This window comes from Pantherophis guttatus, chromosome 2, assembly GCF_059756535.1.
Source record: "Pantherophis guttatus breed Tessera chromosome 2, ASM5975653v1, whole genome shotgun sequence".
NCBI classification, from domain to species: Eukaryota; Metazoa; Chordata; class Lepidosauria; order Squamata; family Colubridae; genus Pantherophis; species Pantherophis guttatus.
The window spans coordinates 1013989-1036092 of NC_142064.1; positions in this window are offsets into that span (position 1 = coordinate 1013989).

Sequence of the window (22104 nt, forward strand, 5' to 3'; positions counted from 1 at the left end):
TTGGTGGGTTATGCAAAATGTTTTGAAGAAAAAAATTCAATTTTCTCCTCAATTGTTTTTATTGGGTATAGTTAAGGGTTTTTCAGTGGGTGAAACAAAATTGATATTGTATATGGTGACAGCAGCTAGGTTACTGATTGGTCAATATTGGAAAAGGGATGATATGCCTACAATTCAAGAATGGACTTTGAAGATGGCCAGTTTTGCAGAAATGGCGAAGATATCAGCATATTTAAAAGATCGGACTCAGGAGACTTACGCATGGGAGTGGAAGAAATGGATAGATTATGTGCAGAATAAATATCAAACTAGGAAGTACCAGATAACTTTTAGCTGAATGTTGTGTAGAAATGTATAGTATATAGGGGGCAATATAGTGCACAGGGGGGAGAATAGAGAGGTGGTAAAGTATGATATGATATCATGTGGGTGGAAGGATTTCACCCTGGGGAAGTCATGGGAAGAGGGGAGGGTTTGGGGGGTTAGGGCGGGATGGGGGGGAATGGGGGGAAATTGATATTTGTAAAACTTTTTCAATAAAAAAAAAGAGAAGGGAAACATCTTCAAAAGAAAGAAAGAAAAAGTCCAACTGCCTGAAAAATCCCCTTTGTATTTACGAGACTTCTACCGACAGTAGCCTCCCACCGACCAGTACGCTCCCACAGAGAGCGGCTCCTCAGGGTTTAGTCATTTCAATTAAATTTACAATTTCTATATTTCCTTTTTGCCATATTTATTCCTTATCTATTTTTGTAAAAAACCAATATTACCCTTCATCCTCATCTCTAATCTTAATCAAATTCCGTTTTTCCCTTCTATTCTATATTATACCCCTTCCCATTGTCATCTATTTTTATATCCATCCTCACATTGGTTAATTATGTAATATTAGTTGTTTAATATAAATTCAACATTTTAATATAAATCAATTAGTTATATAACTACCTTTTTTGTATATTAATCAATCTGAACATGAATATTCCAATTATTTCCATGCAATCCAATTTCTTACAAATCAATTAATTATATTTACCAATAATAATAAACCAAATAATTTCCCCCATATATTCCTCCAAACCACAACTTAACCATTTCTGCTTTCAACACAATATACAATTAATAGTATCTCAATTATTACAATTCCCTAATTAAATAGAGCTTTTTTTTCTTTTGTGTTTTAAAATCTTGAACTCTCCTCTTTTTCCCTAAATTTCCATTGTTTGCACCTACCTTTTTTGGTGAGGAAAAAGAAAAGAAATCTGCCTGCCTAATTTTCCAACTTTGCAGCAACAGCAAACAGAATCTGCTTTACTTTCAGATTCGTTTTTCATCATAGCTAGGGTAAAAAAAATCAGCACTCTTTGCAAGCAAGCACCAGAGCCCTGAGCAAAACAGCTGAGAGCAAATCAGCTGAGGGTCGGGAGCCGATCTAATCCAGGGCTAATTAACCTATGCTGAAGCTTCATGGGCCAATAAAATTACAAAAAAACACCAAACCATTTGTTAAATTGTTGGCTCGCCCGCCCCTCGCCCACCACTATTTATTGGCAATAAATAGTGGTGCGGAGGTTGCGGGGCAAGCCAGCAATTTAACAAACGGTTCGGCTGCACCACTGGCTCTAGGGCGGCCCTTTGAAGCCCCGCGGCAAGAATTTAAAAAGATTTTTTTCCTCTAGCCATCAGCTGGGACTCAGGAGGCAGCAATAGATTGGGGGTGGGTGGGGTAAGCGAACAGCCGGCGATCCAACAGAGCAGAGAGTGAGGGTGAGTGAAGGCATGGGGGGGGGGGGCAGAGAGGGCTTTGGTGACCCCTGTGAAATGTCCGTTCGACCCCCAAAGGGGTCGCGACCCCCAGGCTGAGAACCGCTGCTCTAAAAGAATGGAAATGACCAGCTGTCTGCAAAGAATATAAACCCTTTCCTTCCCCACTATCCAGTCAGAGCAAAAGAAGCTTCTTGGAGGAGAAGTGAAACATCTTCAAAAGAAAGAAAGTGACAGTCCAATTGCCTCCTGGAAAAGCCCCTTTGGGACAGCCATGACCTGGACGACTGAGAATCTCTACAGACATTACGTAGCCTGGTAACGCAACGTTTGGAAGCTCAGATCGTCCATCCTCATCCTCCACCAGAGCTACTTATCTTCCCCACTATCGCAAACTAGCCAGCCTTGCCAAGCTGAATAGAAGTGGGGAGAAGTTGTGGTGTGCGAGTCCTCAGGGCTACAAGCCCATGGCTCTCGGCCAGGGCTTCCTGCTGACATCAGGAATGGAAGCTGGGAAGAGCCGCTCTGCTTTCAACACCACGGTGCTTTCAAACAAAACCTTCAGGATGTTTACAAGGAGAAGCTGCAGTCTGCCTCCCCCTCTCCTGCGGGGGGTGACTTTCTCCGTCCCAGGCGTCCTTGGGCTCCAGCAGATGCTTTGTGGCTTTGTGGCTGTGTCCCAAGCAGCTGTGAGAGCATGACACAATTTAAGGCTCGGCATTCAGAGCTCTGCAGCTCACAAAGTGCATTCCAGCTTAGATTTGTGGTTGTGAGTAAGCCCACAACTGCTTTGTAGACTGGGTGGTGATCCAAGGTGAAATTGGCAAGTTCTGGGTTTCTCCAACTTTCACTTTGCAGCAAGAAGATGCAGAGCCAGGTAGAAGAAAGAAGGAAGATGGTTGGAAGAAACAGCGGTTCTCAAGTTGGCAGCTTGAAGATGGGTGGACTTCAACTCCCAGAATTCCCCAGCCAGCACATGGGAATTGTAGTCCACCCATCTTCAAGCTGAACACTGAATCGTAGGCTTTCAAATGTGAAATATGGAAACTTATAAGACAACTCCGTGACTTCATGTGCCTGATGGGTCTCACCAAGCAAGTAAAAAATCTACTGGAGACATTCACTCAACACATTGACCTTGGTTAGTGTGAATCTTGGTTAGTGTTTTATGACTTATGGTGTCAGCCCTGCTAGGTTTAATTGTCCGTGTTTGGGTAAAGCCACAAAAATGGATGAACAGTTAAGTGGAGATATGAATCCAGTCAACAGATCTTGAGGCCAAGAGTTGAAAGAGCTACAATAGTAAAGGAGTGGCACACAGGTGTCACTCAAGAATTATCCAGCAGGCAATGGACCAAAAAGAAATATTAAAGGTGATTTGGGGTTATTATGTTGTTTTGGTTTTTTGAACATCTCACTTAGTTGTTGTTTTTGCTTTAGAGTTCAGTGGTTTGTGCCAACTCAGAAATGAGTGAAGTCAATCCCCAAAATGTTGTGTAAATGCAAGTGACAGAATCACAGCGTTGGTTTTGGATAAAAATTTGGTGGGTTATGCAGAATGTTTTGAGGAAAAAAATTCAATTTTCTCCACAATTGTTTTTACTGGGTATAGTTAAGGGTTTCACAATGGATGAAACAAAGTTGATATTATATATGATAACAGCAGCGAGATTATTGATAGGTAAATATTGGAAAAATGAAGTTTTGCCCACTATCGAGGAGTGGACTTTGAAGATGGCCAGCTTTGCAGAGATGGCGAAGATTTCAGCATATCTAAAAGATCGTTCACAAGAGACTTACGAATGGGAATGGAAAAAGTGGATAGATTATGTGCAGAATAAATACCAAACTAGGAAGTATCAAATAGCTTTTCACTGAAAGTATTATATAAAAATAGAAATATTTGAATTTTGTGAAGATGAAAAATTATATGGGGGTTGGAGGCGTTCAGGTTTTATAAAAAGGGGATTTTGATGGGATTATATTCTGTGGAAATCAGGGGGGAGGGGGGGTTAGGTTGGGGGGCTTGGGGTGGGTTGGGGGGAAAATGGGGTGAAAATGTAATTGTAAAACTTTTGCAATAAAAAAAAAAGAATCACAGCGTTGGAAGGGACCTTGGTGGTCTTCTAGTCCAACCCTTTGCCCAAGATCGGAGACCTTATACCTCCCCATATAAATGATTGGACAATCTTTTCTTGAGAACTTCCAGTGTTGGAGCACCCACAACTTCTAGAGACAAGGCATTCCACCGATTGATTGTTCTCACCCTCGAGAAGTTTCTTCTTAGTTCTAGGTTGGTGATCTAATGATTTCCCATCCATTACTTGTCCTGCCTTCAGGTGCTTTGGAGAATAAATTGACCCACCTCTTCCCTGTGACAACCCCCTCAAGTATTGGAAAGGAGGAAGGAAGGAGTCGTAGGCCTGGAAGGGACCTTGGAGGTCTTCTAATCCAACCCCCTGCCCAACCATCCTGGACAAATGGTTGCCCTGTCTTTTCTTGAAAACCTCCAGTGATGGAGCACCCACAACTACAAAAGGCAAGCTGTTCCACTGATCAATCGTTCTCACTGTCAGGAAATTCCTCCTTATCTCCAGGTTGATCTCCCTCTGGGGAGCTTCCACTGGTTGCTTCTTGTGCTACCCTCACTTGCTTCATCTTCAATGAACATAGGTGTCAACCCTGAAGCTGACCTGGCCGAAGCCATCTTGGAGCTTCAGTGTTGCCCCACTGGAGCTGAGGGATAGGGAGGGGGGAATAGAGATAGCTGGGGTTTTGTAGCCAAAACAAAATTCTTTCTCTTGAGAACCAAGGACATTCCCGCACCTGGCCAGAGAGAGGAGGAGCAACGTTACCAGGCAACCAGACGGCAAACTGATTGGACCATGTGATTGATTGTTTGGGGAAGGAGAAAAACTTTTACTTTTAATTAGGTGAAAACCATGGGAAACTTCAGAGTCGGTTTTCACCAGGACTGTGCCAATATGATATATCCAATAAAACTATTCTTTGAGGAATTTACTGGCCTCGGAGTTTTGCATGCTTTGGGTGTATTACTTGGAACCCTGACAACAAGCCCTCTTCCCTGTGACAGCCCTTAAGTCAAGATAGGTAGAGTTGGAAAAGTGACACCCTGGACAGAGAGATGGTCAGCCTCTCGTTCCCTCTTTTCTGCTCCAAGACAAGCCCGTGAGTCTTTCTCCCATGGCCAGGCCAGAGAACAAGTGTCTGCAAGGCATGGTCAACATTCAGCATGGTGTGGCACTGTCATCCCTTCAAGGTAGACCAGACTAGGAATCTAATGATAGGTAGGTTGGTGCTACTTTTATTGCAAAGGTATAAGAACAGACTCTTACAAATCTGAATGGGCTTCTCTCCTCCTTCCCTTTATCTCCTGGAGAACTAGCGAGGGGCTCGGCTGAGATGTCTTCTCACGTTACATTCCTGCCCGGACTCAGGTTTCTTTTATCTGACTGTTCTCTTGGTAGCAGCTCTTCCTTCCGTTCCTCAAGGCCACATGTGCTACCCACTTTCAGATGCACATAAAGTCGCCCCCTCCATCTTTGAGCCACGGTGCACAGTGGTTAGAGTGCAGTACTGCAGGCTACTTCTGCTGGCTGCCGGCTGCCTGCAATTTGGCAGTTCAAACCTTACCAGGCTCAAGGTCAACTCAGCCTTCCGCCCTTCCAAGGTGGGTAAAATGAGGACCCAGATTGTTAGAGGCTGACTCTGTAAACCGCTTATAGAGGGCTGGAAAGCACTGTGAAGCGGTATATAAGTCTAAGTGCTATTGCTATTGCTATTTGATCCCACCCTCTTAGCTATATTCTCTTCTGATAGCCCCCATGGGCACTTCTGGCAGGGTTCCAAAGAAAAGCCTTGAGGGGCCAAGTCTTGAGTTGAGTCAAAGAAGCAAGATGAGGGATGATCACAAACAGGGTGATGATCAGTGGTGGGTTTCAGCTGGTTCTGACCAGTTCTGGAGAACAGGTAACGGAAATTTTGAGTAGTTCAAAGAACCGGTAGTAAAAATTCTGACCCCGGCCCCATCTATTCTCTGCCTCCTGAGTCCCAGTTGATCGGAAGAAAATGGGGATTTTGCAGTAACCTTCCTCTGGAGTAGGGAGGGAATGGAGATTTTACAGTATCCTTCTGCTGTCACCCCCACCAAGCCACACCCACCAAACCACGCCCACAGAACCAGGAGTAAAAAAAATTGATCCCACCACTGGGTAGCCCACACGGAGGAGGCTCCCGGAGGATCAGCCCCTCCTGACAACCAACAGCTGTGATTCCACCTCAAATCCCCAAATTGTTCTCTCACTCGCGACGTTGGTGGCCTCCTGCCAGGTGGTTTCCCCAGATGCACCTCCAGGTTCCCGATTTCGGAGGAGAACATAAACAGGTCAGTCATGGATTGACAGGGAACAGGGAGTTTTCCCCCATAAAGTGTGGGGAGGAGAAGTGGATTAAATCGGGGCGGAGAATCTTAGAGTTGAACTGTGATTCGGAGACCAGCGAGCTCAGCCCGTTGCTTGGCCAAGATCTTGGATTGAATCCCCCTCAACAGGTTGGCCTCCTGCCTTCCTTGAATGCCTCCAGAGAAGGAAATAAGAGGATAACTTACGACCCCAATTGAGCCCCAAATTTCTGTTGCTAAGCGATACATTTGTTAATACATTTGTTAAGTGAGTTTTGCCCCGTTGTATGACCTTCCTTGCCACAGTTGTTAAGTGAATCACTCCAGTTGTTAGTAACACGGCTGTTAAGTGAATCTGGCTTCTCCATTGACTTTGTTGGTGTGAATTTTGCAAGAAGGGATCATATGACCTTCAGATACTGCAACCGTCGTAACTCTGAGCCATTGGCCAAGGGTCTGAATTTTGACCGTGGGTGTGCTGCAACAGTTGTAGGTGTGAAGGATGGTCTTAAGTCCCTTGTTTTCAGTTCCGTTGTAACTTCAAACGGTCACTAAATGAACTATTGTAAGTCAAGGACCACCTGTATTATCTATATTCACCACCTTGAGTTACCGATAATGTAATTATGTCTAATAAATGAATAATAAATTAACAGATTAACAGAGTTGGAAGGGACCTTGCAGGTCATCTAGTCCAGCCCCTCGCCCAAGAGCTGACCACATCTTTGTGCCACTGGTTGCACTCTCCGACTATTCTTAGTGCCCCTTTTCAAAATTATTTCTTAATGAAGGACACAGAGAAGAACGGAGACGGCTCCTTATGGCTCCTCTCCTCCAGCCTCCTGGTGAACCATCCATGAGCATTCTTAAATCACAATTTCATGCTAGCTAGGTAGCCACTTAAGGGAGAATAATGATTAAGATGGCTGGTTTTTAATAATCACAACCAAACAGATCACACAGATCCAACAAAGCCTCTTCCAGGAATGCAGCTGTCCTGAAAAATATGGAGCCTCCTGCGCAGAATCAGGCCAGGCCAGGCCAGAATTCAAGGCAAAACTCTTTCAGTGGGGAACAGCCCAGGGCCTGCGACTCTTCAGCACCGGAAACAAACTACAACATCTATAATTCCAGAATGTCTCATCAGGAAACTTCAGGGCAGCTGGGATAATCTCAGTGCAGCCACACCAGGAGCCTTATTAAAGGGTTAGCTCCCTTAGATGGCGAATTATAACATCCAGCCCATTGCGATTCTATGGCTCCACAATTATGGCGATTTTATTATGGTTTTACCTTAATTTAATATTTTACCTTGTATATTGTACTGTCCACATATCTTTGCCCCCGCTCTATTTAAACTAAATTTGTATATCAGTGATTGCATGACCTCTGTAGATGCCAGACATGAAACAAAGAAAGAAAGAAGGAAGGAAGGAAAGAAGGAAGGAAGAAGAAAGTGAAAGAGAGAAAAAAGAAAGAAAGAAAGAAGAAAGAAAGAAAAAGAAAGAAAAAAGAAAAAAGAAAGAAGGAAGGAAGGAAGGAAGGAAGAAAGAAAGATGGAAGGAAGGAAGGAAGGAAGGAAAAGAAAGAAAGAAAGAAAAAAGAAAAAGAAAGAAAAAAAGAAAAAAGAAAGAAGGAAGGAAGGAAAGAAGGAAGGAAGGAAGAAAGAAAGATGGAAGGAAGAAAGGAAGGAAGGAAGGAAGAAAAAGAAAGAAAGAAAGAAAAAGAAAGAAAAAAGAAAAAAGAAAAAAGAAAGAAGGAAGGAAGGAAAGAAGGAAGGAAGGAAGGAAGGAAGAAAGATGGAAGGAAGAAAGGAAGGAAGGAAGGAAGAAAAAGAAAGAAAGAAAGAAAGAAAGAAAGAAAGAAAGAAAGAAAGAAAGAAAGAAAGAAAGAAAGAAAAAAAAAAAAAAGAAAGTCACTTAACTGGATCCTAGCTTGGGAATCAACATAATGGGAGATTTGGTCCAAAGTTTACCTGAAATCAAGAAGCACTTTGGGCATTTTCTTAATTTATTGAGGAAGGTAACTCTCAAACCAGGATGTGCAAGGCAAGACTTGTTCCTGCTCAGTCCATGCAGTCTTGGACAGCAAATGCTTCATGGTTCCCAGCTTGTTCCCAGTCACTTTCTGTATAATCTGTGGCCGACACTTCTCGCACGGTCAGAAGAGACACCCTGATGCCTGGTCTGGCTATTCCTGAAACAAGGACGGTTCCTTCCGCTCTCCTTGGATGGGTGGATGGATGGATGGCACCTCATTCTGTGTTGGCTTCCTTGGCCCGTTCGTTCGGAGAAGCCAAGCAAAAACGCCATGGATGCCATTGGCATAATTAGCAGAGGAAAACTATGAGCAAATTCAAAGTTCAAGGATCGCAAAGCTCAGAAGTGACACCATGCAATTCGTGGTTAAGGCACCAGTCTAGAAACTGGGAGACACTGAATTCTGGTTCCTTTTTAGGCAAGAAAGCTGGTTGGGTGACTTTGGCCCAATCACCAGGAGACAGTGAGTTCTAGTCCTGCCTTAGGCATCAAAGCCGGCTGGGTGACTTTGGCCCAATCACCAGGAGACAGTGAGCTCTAGTCCTGCTTTAGATACAAAAGACAGCTGGGTGACTTTGGGCCAGTCCCTCTCTTTCTCAGTCCAACCTACCTCACAGGGTTGTTGTGGGGAAAATAGGAGGGGAAAGGTGTGTTAGATATGTATGTTCACTGCCTTGAGTTGTTTATAAAAATAATAAAGGCGGGATACAAATAAATAAATAAATTATAGAGATAGGCATAGTGTGTAGCCAGCAGCAAGCAGAGATGCCCAGTTCTGGAGCTACTCACTTTTCCTCTTTTCTATAAGATGCTCAGAGTTGCTTCGAGGTGCCCACTTTTCGCTTGGCAATTCTGGGGGGAAGCTGAGGCCCAAAGGGGTGGGCTGAGCAGCGTTTGGGGTCTAGAATAGAATAGATTTTTTTTTATTGGCCAAGTGTGATTGGACACACAAGGAATTTGTCTTGGTGCATATTTTATTCTATTCTATTCTATTCTATTCTATTCTATTCTATTCTATTCTATTCTATTCTATTCTATTCTATATAGGAGAAGGAGAAGAAGAAGAGGAGGAGGAGGAGGAGGAGGAAGAGGAAGAGGAAGAGGAAGAAGAAGAAGAAGAAGAAGAAGAAGAAGAAGAAGAAGAAGAAGAAGAAGAAGAAGAAGAAGAAGAAGAAGAAGAAGAAGAAGAAGAGACACCTCCAGCCCTGACTGCACAGAAGACAGAATATAGAAATATCAGGTTGGAAAGGACCTTGGAGGTCTTCTAGTCCAACTTCCTGCCCATGACAAAAGACCCTATAACATTCTGGATAAATGGCTGTCTAGACTCTTCTTGAAAACCTCCAGTGATGGAGCAATGCATCTGAAGGACTCCAATTATGGCCTGCACCAAGTAAGCGGTTATCGTGTCTATTTCTTATTTGAGAAATTGGAGGGTTTGAAGGGCCATCTCGCTGCGCTAGACTCACCAGGAAAGTTGAGGAGATTCTGGATGAGGCAGAATAAGATCTATGAAATCACCACCAGAAGTCAGAAACTACCCTGGAAACCCCAGGCAGGGAACTCATGACTTTGAGGACCAAGAGAATAAGAGATGGTGCCTCTCGTGGGGCTTCATAATACATTTCTCTCCTTCCCTTGAAAAATGAGTCATATTTTTGGAGAAGATTTTTTTCACAGCATTCCAGGATCAGGTGGGGGACAAACCTGGACTTCCAAGAAAGGGAGGAGCTTATGGTTGCTTTCCTGACGAGGGAAAAGTCTCTTGCAGCAATGGGTGACTCGTCATTGAGAGGGACACAGTTGACCATCTGCAGGCTCAGCAACAATCTTTCTGGAAAGTTTCTGGGTGTCCCAACAGACCCTACATGAAGCCTGAGCCAGCAGGGTTCTGCAGCTGCCAAAAGAGCTAAGGCAATTTTGGGCTGCATCAACAGATGAATAATATTAAGATAGCAAAAGAGATAGTATCGTTCTGTGTTGCACGCTGGTCAGACTGCCTGTAGAATCCTGGCTCCGGTTCTGGCCCAAATACAAGGATGCTAAGGAACTGGGGGGAAATGCAGAGAAGAGTCATGAAGAAGGTGAAGTGTTTAGAGGCTGAAAGTGGTTTAAAGAACAGAGTGTACTCAGCCTAAAGAAGAAAAAGTGCAGGGGAGACACAATAGCGGTCCTCTAGTTCTTGAAGAGCTTCTCCAGGCAAGAAGAGTTAGATTTATTCTTCATACTGCCTGAAGACAGGACAAGATCTGAAGCAGGGATATCCTGGCTGGCTGGGGAATTCTGGGAGTTGAAGTCCACAAGTCTTAAAGTTGCCAAAGTTGGACATCCCAGAACTAGAGGGTGGAAGTCCCAAAGGAGCTTTTTCAAGAGGCAATTGGACTTTTTTGGTTTTGCCTTGAAGACGTTTCGCTTCTCATCCAAGAAGCTTCTTCAGTTCTGAAGAAACTTCTTGGATGAGAAGTTTCAAGCACCGAAGAACTTCAAGAACTGAAGAAGCTTCTTGGATGGGAAGTGAAATGTCTTCAAGGCAAAATAGAGTCTTTTGTTGCCGTTTGAAAAAGCACCTTTGGGACAACCATGACCTGGATGACTGAGAAGCTCCATAGAGCTCCACTGGGGTTGAAAGCCTTACAGAGGGAGACACAAATTCAAAGTACGGGGGAATTTCCTGATTTCCTGAAGTCTATGAAACAGTGAACCAGCTGTCTCCTGGAGTTATGGATGTTTCCATCTCTGGAGGTCTTGAAACAAAGTTGGGCAAGTCTTTATCTGAAGATGTTTGCTCTGGCCTGGAAAACTGCCAAGATTCCTTTCAACTGTATGGAATCTAAGCGGATTCCAGAGGAACTTCCATATGTGCAATATAGGGTGGAGAAGGCTTCTCTGGTGCTCCTGGCCAGAAAAGGCTATTGCCTGCCCAGAAGCTTTTGCAAGGATTTGATCTGCTGGATCCCCAAGGAGTACAATGCAAACGGACACCCCACCTCGCCTTTAGAAACAGCGAGACCCACGTTGCTCCGCAGAGCAGCTGGGGAGAACTTTTTCGGATGGACACTCGTCCAACCGAGTCCCTTTGAAGTTTTGAGTTTGGCCCTAACGGCCAATGAGAATTTAATCCCGAAATCCAACCCTCTAACCGCCACCCCATCTGATGCGTAGGTGCAGCCCTAAACATTGCAACAGATGTCCCGAAGTTCAAAGCTCTGACATGAGATTTCCAGGAAAGGCTCCTTCGTTGGAATAACCCTAAACCGACTTCTAGAAGACCACCCACCCCTATCGCTTAATTCCATTTCCATAAGAGGAGGTAGAAAGCCAGCCAAGCCTGGCGCAAGATCCCTTTCATTGGCCAAGTGGTTCTCGGATTCGGAATGCGTTTCTGGATATCTATTAAGCAAATCTAAACCTCCACTTCCTAGTTTACTTTTGAAACGGTTGCGTTCACCATGGAGTCCATTTCGCTGGAATGTGCACCACCATGATGGCGAAGCTGGAGGAGATAAGGCGACCCAGCCTGAGAGGGAATATCATCTGTCGCCATGTGGGTGGCCCAACCTCTGCAAGGCCTGGTGGCTTTAGGGAAGAGATAAGGTGGAAAACTTTTGTGGACGACCTGGAGAACGGAGAAAAGAAACTCAGGAGAGGCCAGCTGGAGGGCAGGCAGTGGAATCGGTTTCATTTACAGATTGCGATCATCCTACAGGCATAAATCACTCACACCTGTACTTTAGGCAGTCCAAAATGTGACTCACCAAAAATTTTACACTTTTTGGAAATGGAAGAAAGACAGAAATTTGTAATAAAGGATTAATTTGGGCCACGTTAATTTCCCAGCCACACCCCCACCCTCGAATCTCAAATAGATTGTGCAATCCAGGTTGTACCTCGACCTTGGCAACTTTAAGATAGCAATAGCATTTAGAGTTATATACTGCCACATAGCACTTGACAGCACTCTCTGGACGTTTTACATTACATTTACATTTGCATTATTTGCAAATTGCACCCCCCCCCAATCTGGGTCCTCATTTCACCAACCTTGGAAGGATGGAAGGCTGAGTCAAGCTTGAGTTGGTCAGGATCGAACTGCTGGCAGAGTTTGCCTGCAATACTCCATTCCAACCACTGCGCCACCAGGGAAGATATGTGGACTTCAACTCCCAGAATTCCCCAGCTTCAGGTATTTCTCTGACTGTCATGGGGAATGCAGTCTGGCCTTGGAGTTGTTTTAAGACTCCAAGAGGTTCAGGGCAGAATCTCCACTGAAATTCATGCGCTTGCGTTACTTAATGCCCAGCGTTGTGAGATGCTCCCCTCCGCCAACTTTGTAGGTTGAAGTCCAGGGCAGCAAATGGAGGAAACCTTAAATACCCAAGAAAGAAAGTCTTGGATTGAGTTTGGATGGCTTTCCTTCTGCTGCCTCAAATGGCTCATTTATACTAAGCCCTAAGTGGGGACGGAGGCCCCCTGTTTGGGGCCTTGCCTGATTCCCAGCTGCCAAGATCCAAGCTGCCTTCGTAGAACGAAGAATAACAGGGAGCACCAGAAGCCCTTGGAGCTCTTCTAGTCCAACCCTTGGTCAAGCATCCCAGCCCAATGGCTGTCAGTCGCTTCTTTCAAGCCTCCCGTGATGGAGCACCCACAACTTCTGGAGGCAACTTCCACTCATGAACAGAATTACACAATGACGGTTGGAGGTCTTCTAGTCCAGCAGGAGACCCTGGAGTGTTCCAGACAAATGGAATGGCTGTCCAGTTGCTTCTTGGAAATCTCCATAATGGAGCACCCACAACTTCTGGAGCGCAGCTGCTCTACTGATTAATTGTTCTCAACTAATTTCTCCTTAGTTCTAGGCTGAATCTTGCTTTCATGATCTTCCACCGTTGCTTCTTGTTCTGCCCTCAGGTGCTTTGGCAGTGATGAAATTCAAATTTTTTTACTACCGGTTCTGTGGGCGTGGCTTGGTGGGCATGGCAGGGAAAGGACACTGCAGAATCCCCATTCCCTCCCCACTCCTGGGGGCAGCCAGAGGTGGTATTTGCCGGTTCTTCGAACTGCTTCAAAATTTCCGCTACTGGTTCTCCAGAGCCTGTCAGAGCCTGCTGGATTTCACCCCTGTGCTTTGGGGAATATGTCAATCCCCTCTTCTCTGTGACAGCCCCTCAAGACAGTTATCCTGTCCCCTCCCCAAATCCTTCTCTTTGTTAGACTGGACAATCCCAGGTCCCTCAAAGGTTTCGCCTCCAGATCTCTGACGGCCTCTGCTCCTTGTCTCTGCTCCCCTGTGCTAGAAACCAAGGCAGGAAGACCCCACAAGGGTTGGTTCCCCTCTCTTCCTCCAGGCAGGGGCTGAAAGAGCAGAAGCTTGTGGTTTGCGAGAATACTTGACCCCTGCCACGAATGACAGAAGCTGGCTTGCAACAAACAAGCCAGATTCCCAAGACACACACTAGGTCTCAAGGAAGCTTTCCAAGCAGCTGTCAGGCAAGCTGCTGCAGTCAGATGCCGAATTCCCGCTCACAGGGAAAGCCGGACCATTGCTGGGTCTGGAAAGCCCCTTTCCTTGGCACCCCCACTTCTTCTTTTCACAATGTCTCCCTCCAGCCCCCCCCCCCCCCAATTTCTCAGTCCTGGGGGAAAATTGATCGGGAGGAGAAGCTGAGAGCAGCAAGGGAGGCTCCACTTTCTGTTCTGCTGGCTGCTGATTTAGCAATCGGGCTGGGAAAGCAAAATGAAAGAGCCGGGGTGTGTGTGTGTCTGTGTGTGTGTGTGTGTGTGTGTGTGTCTCTGTGTGTGCAGCTCAAAGCCTTCCTTCCCCAAATGGCTGCCAGGCTCACCATTAAACAGAACTCTGTGCAGAGATTTACAGCCTTCAGAAAAGCCCCTTAGTGGCCGAGGGCAATTGGAGTCAGGGTTCCCGGGGTGAGGAGGGGGCATTGCTCAGTGCTGCCAAGGCCTGCAGGGGAGTTGTCGGCATGGGTCCAGGCACTTGAGTGGGGCAGGAGAGCACTTTCCCTACTTTTGGAAGGGGGGCAGAGACACGATGGGGCTTTGATGCAACACCTCAGCCAAACAGATGTTTGGATTCTGGAAGGACACAAGGTCATGAGATGCCCACCGTTCTGGAGACGGCTCCTGACTCCGAGGGGGTGGGTGTTCAATGGATTTGGCCTTGGACCTTTGGCCTGCATCAATTCCAGAGCAGCTCTAGATTTCCACACTTCCAGAGTCCCACTTCCATTCAGCAGTGAAGGTCACTGATGCCCAGTCCAATGATAGTAGAAGCAATTTCCTTCTTTGCAGTGAGACTGACAGGGGTGGGGGTGGGGGGGACTTGCCAGGGCTCGGCTTCCCCTCTGCATGAACCAGCCAGGGGAAAAGAAAGTCCTTCCCTCCCCTTCCCTTTCCTCCCCGCCTCCCCTAAAGCAGAAAGTGGGGAATTTTGGTAGAATGGAAAATGAAACCCAAAATGGGCTTTTCTGGTTCCTACAGCCTTTTCTTTTTTGCTTATTTTCCTGGCTCACTGTAGCCAATGGTGGTTGGAGACCCTGGACGAAGCACCTGGTGGCAGAACTGATGCATGAGACAATTCCGCAGCTTTTGATGGGAGGCAAATCACAGCTTTTATAAATGAGCCCCCCCTCCCCCCATACCATATGCTGTCCTGAAAACAAGGACTGTGCTGGAAATGTATTCCACTTTGTTTCTGCACGGTCATCTTTCTTGGCCCAGATCATGTCTGGTTCTGGAGGCACCAACTGAATGGTTGTTGGCTTTGGTTGGAGGGAGGCATTGACTGGCCCACCATGTCCTCCAGGGTCAGCAGAAATGTTTTGATTGGCAGGTCCATTTCAAAGGCTTTGAAGAGTTGGAGATGATGCCATGCGCAAGTGACCTGAGTCAGATCCACGGGGAGAAGGATGGCTTCATGCTTGGCCAGTGGGAGCTCTCCTCACACAAAGACCCATCCAGCCTGACGCTCTGGCCAGCAGTGCCTGAAAAGCACCCGACTGGGTGGAGGTACTCCAAAATAAAGACTCCTGTTTCTCTTCTCCTAGGGGAGGGGTCCTCCTGGCTCTGCTGAAGGTTGATTTTGAGGCTGCTTTGGAAAGCTGTGAAGTTCTGTCCAAGTGGACCAGGTCAAGGTGGCCACCACTGTTTCCTCCATGTCCTTAAAGGCAGCCACTTGGATCTCAAGGAGGAAATCCATTCTCATCCCCTGATGGGACCTCAGCATCCTTTGTCCCCAAACACCACCCAGCTCTGATCCTGTGGCTGCCCCAAAGCATGGGAGGAGGTTGCTCTGGAGCATGGAAGAGTCCTACCTACAGTTGACTGGCCGGATAGCTTTCCTTTTCTTTTTTTGGCCTTTCACTGGCCCTTGGTCCAGTTCAGGACAGGGGCAGTTCTGAGGATGGGCTCCAGCACAAATCCAAAAGCTTGGAAGGCTAAACCTCTGGTCCCAATGACCGACCCAGATTGGATCCTGCAACATCATCCTGGGACACATAGATTCGCCTCATCCATGGAGCAGTTCTCCTTGGTTGGATGTGGGAAAAAATCACCAGATGTCCTTATCTCTCCCTCCATCACTGATTCCCAGGCCAGAGAGTGGGTGGGGGAGAGCAGGAGGTTGTATGGAATGAGGGAGGGGCTTTGTGGGGGGAGAACAGGCCACATGCTGATGTTGCGTTATTATGCAACATCAGCATGTTGCGTTAGGTCTTATTTTTCTTTATTTTCCTTGGAATTAAAGCACAATCTCATTAACCCAGAATTTATTGTTTTTTTTTCCTTTGGCACCATGCTCTTTCCTGATTTGGAAATTCATATATATCAACCCAGGGTTCTCCCTTGAGGCACAAATAATCCGTCTTAAATTATCATATTTTAGGCCCATTATTAAGAGCCTTGGTGGCGCAGCAGACTAAAGTGCTATTAAGTAGCACCAGCTGCCTGCAATTAGTCAAGTTCGAAACTCACCAGGCTCAAGGTTGACTCAGCCTTCCATCCTTTCGAGGTAGGTAAAATGAGGACCGGGATTGTGGGGGCAATAAGCTGACTTTGTATAAAAAAGAACACCGCGTGGGGGGGCCGAAAGCCCTTCTATGCAGATATATACAAAAGTATGAAGGCTATTGCTTAACGCATTGTAAGCTGCCCTGAGTTTCTGGAGAAGGGCGGCATATAAATCGAACCAATAAATAAATAAATTATGGGAAGACTCAACTCTCTGTAGAAGGCTCTGATGCTGGGAAAGGTGGAAAGAAAGAGGAAGATCAGCCAAAGGTAGATGGACTTAATGTCTATGGAAATCCTCAGCCATCATCCAGGTCATGGTTGTCCCAAAGGTGCTTTTTCAACTGGACTTTCCGGTTTTTCTTTGAAGATGTTTCGCTTCTCATCCAAGAAGCTTTTTCAGATCTGAACTGAAGAAGCTTCTTGGATGAGAAGCAAAACGTCTTCAAAGAAAAACCAGAGTGTCCAGTTGAAAAAGCACCTTTTGGACATAAAGAGCATTCTGTTTGTAGTGGCGATGGGTCCAATGTTGGAAGATCTGAAGGTTGGGCACAGGTCATCCTGGAAAAAATAATCTATGTTGTTGCTAAGAGGCAACAAGGACTTGATGGCACACAGTCCATCAATCGACACGAAGCCCTGGCTCTCTGGAGAAGTTGATCACGCTAGAAAAAGGTGGAAGGAAAGAGAGGAAGAGGACAGGGGGACAGAGTCAGCATCATGGGAAGAACTGAGGCAGACAGTTTTTACTTTTTGTTTTCCCAAAGAGAAAAAAGTGACCTTTTGCCTTTCTTACTAGCACACTCACAGGCTGAATTTCCACTGTTTTTTATTCCGCCGCCAACAATTCACAGATAAACGAGAGCAATACAATAGGATGAGCTCTTGCGTATGATTGCTTAATACCTAAGATTAGTTATTAAGTGTACACTGGTTCTGCAAGCTGGCACCTGCTAAAGCTGTAGTTTCGATGCAGAAAAAAAGATTCCCTAAAACAAGCACAAAGTGATCAAGATTACACCCAACTGAGAAGGCTGTTCCAGGCAGACCCACAAAGCTTCTGCTCTTGATGAAAGAAATCTACTCTCCCTTCTGTTCCCTGGGGGAGAGATCTACTTTGGGTGTGGCAAAGGCTCCTCTCAGCATTGGCTGGGCCTGGAAAGACCCGGGGACTGAGATTTGGCTAAGCTGTTGCGTGCTGTGAATTCAGGGGTGGTTCACCTCACGCCATGGGCATGAGAAGGCTCTTGAACCCATCTGGTGCCCCTCTCCAGACCCAGCTTCAGCCACCGTCTCTGAGGCTCAGCAATGGGTTTCCTGCCCTGTTGGGAAGCATCCATGCTGAGCCTGAAAACAGGCTTAAAGTTAAAAAGGCTACCCTGAAACTCCCTACAAGACACAGGAAAAATCAGGAAATCTCAGCCTTGTCCACTGAAGTGACCAGGCCTCTCCACTCGGCATCAGCCAATCTGAGTTGATCTAGAGTCAGAATAGTAGAATAACATCATTAGAAAGGACCTTGAAGGTCTTCTAGTCCAACCCCCTGCTCAGGCAGGAGACCCTATACCATTTCAGACAAATGGGTCTCCGGTCTCTTCTTAAAAGCCTATGCCATGCGCGAATACAACTGCTTTGCTTTTATTTTATTTTATTTTTCAATTTTCATATGTATGTGCAAGTCACTGCGCCATTGGCTTCGTCCTCCACATGGCCCCTTGGGAAAATTAACAGCCCACCCTAAGGTTGTGGGAATTGGGTATGGCTAGTCTAGTCACTTCTAAGTACATCTAGTTTAAAGAACGAAGGACTAAGGGGTCACGTAACAGTCTTCCAGTATTTGAGAGGCTGCCACAAAGGAGACAGGAGGGGATCGACTTAGTCTCCAAAGCCCCTGAAGGCAGGAGAAGAAGCAACGGATGGAAAGTAATCAAAGAGAGAAGCAACCTGGAGTTAAGGAGAAACTTCCTGACATTGAGAGCAATTAATCAGTGGAGCAGAAGTTGCCTTCAGAAGTTGTGGGGGCTCCATCACTGGAAGTTTTTAAGAAGAAACTGGAGAGCCATTTGTCTGCGATGATATTGGGTCACCTGCCTGAGCAGGGGGTTGGACTAGAAGATCTCCAAGGTCCCTTCCAATTCTGTTATTCTGTTACTCTGTTGGACAGCAAAGGTGACCAACAAGCAAGTAGTGGAGCGCATAACACCAGACGTGCCACTGGAAGACAAGACCACAAAACTGCATCTCACTTATTTTGGCCGTGTCATGTGGAGGAATTCACTGGAAAAATCAATTATGTTTGAAAGAGTCAGCAGTAAAAGTCGAGAGAACATGGTGGCTGGACACCCTCAAAGCTGGCACCAACCAGAGCAGAGAAAAACTCGAAAAAGATGTGCAAGATTGAAAGATGTGGAATTGCCAAGGGTCAGACAGAGCTGAATGGATCACCACCTCCTCCTCCTCCTCCTCCTCAGGCCACCGAGTGCTGAGCCGAGAATGGGTGATTCCAAGCAGCCCTGTGGTGGTCGTGGGAGGGTCCCGTCTCTCTCCTTGGGTGCTCAACTCCTTCATTGCTTCGGCTGCAGCCCTCAAAGGGAGCCCCCACCTTTTTGGCCATGCCTGAATAGTGGGGCTCTCTGGGCCCTCCCCCTCTCTCCTCCTTCCCTTCCTGGGATTTAATTAGTTGCATAATTATGATGTTTTCAACATCTGGATTTCTCACTCCCTCGTTCATTTTTATCACGGAAGGACCGCTCTTCGTTGTATTTTTATAGTTTATTTTATGAATTTATAATTAATTGCCACAAAGGCCAAAAACTGGGCTAATAAATACAATTGGAAGGTTGTTTGGATTATGAATTCCCAGCTCTGTTTGCACTTCAAGCTTAATCAGCTCGATAAATGATCTCGGGGCGGGATGTGTGAGTTGAAGGGAGCCCTGGTGAATTGTAACTCTGGCTGATTATTTGGGGGCTCAGAGAGGGGCCCAAACCTAGCGGTTTAGTTTATATGCCAGAGTGTTGAATAAACGCATAAAATGACCCAAAAGCAGATTATTTTTTCCATGCTGAAGAAATGGCAGAAGCCCCCTCCCCATTCCCATGCTCAGATAGGCCAATAAGATGGGCATAGAGGGCAAATGAGAAACTCACAGGTTGGCATTTGGGAATATTCAAACCTGAAGTAATTTGATGGAAAAAAGGCAGAGAAAACCTTTTCCTTTAAAAAAGAGGAGCCTCCATTTGAAGACTTGGAGGAAAGATGGAGAGCTAAGCCCCTCACCAAATATTGCTGCAGTAATTAATTGTGGAATTGTGGGGTTTCTAAACCGATGGAGCCAGAAGGCACCAGGTTGGAGAGCTCTGTTCCAGAATGAGGCACCAGGAAATGTGACTCCAGACCTCCTGAAGGGGGGCAGGACTTCCTTTCAGTGGAACGGTGGACTGGAGCCTAAAGGGCACAGGTAATTGTGGGGTGCTTGGTGGTCTCTGAGCATGGCTGTTTTCTTGCAGACGTTTCGTTACCCAACTGGTCTGTTAGTGCTGATGATATGGCCTATATGGGTAATGAAACATCGGCAAGAAAGCAACCAAACTCAGAAACCATTAAGGACTGTAAAAAAAAAAAAAGAAAAAAAAAAAAGAATTCCAGAGAAGCATGGATTCACACCAGACAAACAAGCAAGCAGAAAACAACAATCAAGGAACTACCAAGGAAAAAAGCCACACTTATTTATTTATTTTATTTATTTGTCAGATTTATATGCCGCCCTTCTCCCGTAGGACTAGGGGAGGAGAGGCTGCAAGGGAGCGATTCGATCCAGCGCCCCGGTGGCCGCCCATTCCCAGGCATCCACCAGGGCCTCTGGTCGATCGTGGGATAGGTCAGTGGGAAATGTCCCAAGCTCCGTCAGGAACCTATCAGGGTCCATCAGGCGTGTCACAAGTGTTTCCAGGATTGCTGTGGCTATCTGCCTACTCACAAACAGTATGGTTTTAATCAAGCCATCTACTGTTGCCAATTACCTGCAAGCCTTCCCCGCCCTGGATAATTGCAGGTTGACTTCTTACATAAGCAAGGACCTTTTGCTTGCTACTTGGGCCTAGTCTTCTAGGCCTAAATGCACAGCTCCTGCAGGAAGCTTCGTGCAACGCCGCAGATGGAAGAAGAATGCAGATAAGGACTCCAGACGTCCCTACAGAGAGACTCCCACGGATGCTTGCCTTTTGCTGTTTTGAAACATGCAAGCTATCATCGGGACTGCTGCTGGACCTTCTTCCTCCCACAAGCTTCAAGCAATGTTTGCTGTTTGAATTGTTTTTACTTCAGGTGACTTTCAGCTGTGAAGCTCGTGCTGCTCCCATTATGATGGCCTTGATGATGTATCGACGCCGAAGCTGCTTACCTTCATGCTAGCTTTATTCTTTTGTGAACTGTTTTCGGTATTGTGGAGAGGGATCTAGGGAGATAGCCTTGCCTCACATACCCAGATAAGACTTTGTTTTTAATGTGTTTTCTTAAAGACATAGTGCTTTTTAAATGTTTTAAAGTAAATTATATTTTTACACAAGACGCCTCTGTCAGAATTATTTCAGCCTCAGTGTGTTTACTCATGAGCTGGTTCACGGTCCGGGGTACCCCTCAACCCCATTTCGTAACAGTTGGTAGCAGAGGATGGTTTAACGAACTTACGCTCATGTGGTAACGCGCTAGACTGGAATGTCTGCAGTTGAACAGATGTTGACTAGGGCAGCAGCAGCAGCAAAAAGTATGAAGTCACAAACTGGACTGTCTGGGGCTCAGGCCAAAAATGTTTTGGCTGAAAAACCCCAAACTCTAATTGATTTAGAGAATAGTGGAGCTGTAAGTTTTGGAGCAGAGGCCTCAACTTGTGAAGGGCCTAAGATAGTGAGTAAACCATCATCACCTAAAGGAGTAGAGACTGGAAGAACGCCACTTCAGGTCTTGAAAACAAATACAGAGGTGGATGATGAGTTTAGGAAGGCAATCCTTCAGTTTTTAGGTTTGCCCACAGTAAGTCAGAACCCGACTGCTGATTCTAGCGAATTATTAAAGAATTCAGCCGTGAAAGGAAAGAAGATCGAAGTCCTACAAAACACCGGATCGGTAAGAGACTTTCAATCTTTTCCTAAAACCCCCACCTCAGACCATAAGTGGAGAATGGGGGATAACAGACTGCCTGATTCGAATGTTCCTGCTTCTTTGTTAAACCAGCATGGCCAAGTTGATATTGCGCCACCTGCTGTTGAAGCCATCATAGATCAGGCTATAAAGACTTTAGCTCCCTTGATGACATCAGTGACTTCTGCTAAAATAAGAGACTCTCATGTTGAGCGTAAGGTTGCAAGTGTGATAGAAACTTTGGCAACCATTTTAGGCGATGGTTTGCAGGCACCATCGGCTCAACAAATAGTAGCTGCACATACCAAAGCACCCCTGATGTCTGCGACTAATTCAGCGCACGCCACGAGTGGGATATATCCATCCGTGATGACATCGACATCCAGGACGGTTCCGGAGGCTGCCTCAACTGAAGATAGGAATTTGGGAGCGCGTCCAAAAATTCCTAGAGATGTGCACCAGAGAGGACCCTCGACCTTTTGTGATCGAACCAGGATGAGCTTTGCATCCGCACAACCTGAAGTTTTAATCCCTCCCATTGGGGAGGAACGATTGTCAGAATGCCTGATGGAAGACACTGTCCTGTGTGCTTCCATTCCAATGCCTTATTGCCCGTTCCAGGATGGACCACATTTTGAACATCAATTAATGTCTGTTCCCATGTTTAATAATGTACAGGTCCTTCCTCCTAATTTTAAAAGTTTAAGTGTGGGTGGAGGAAAT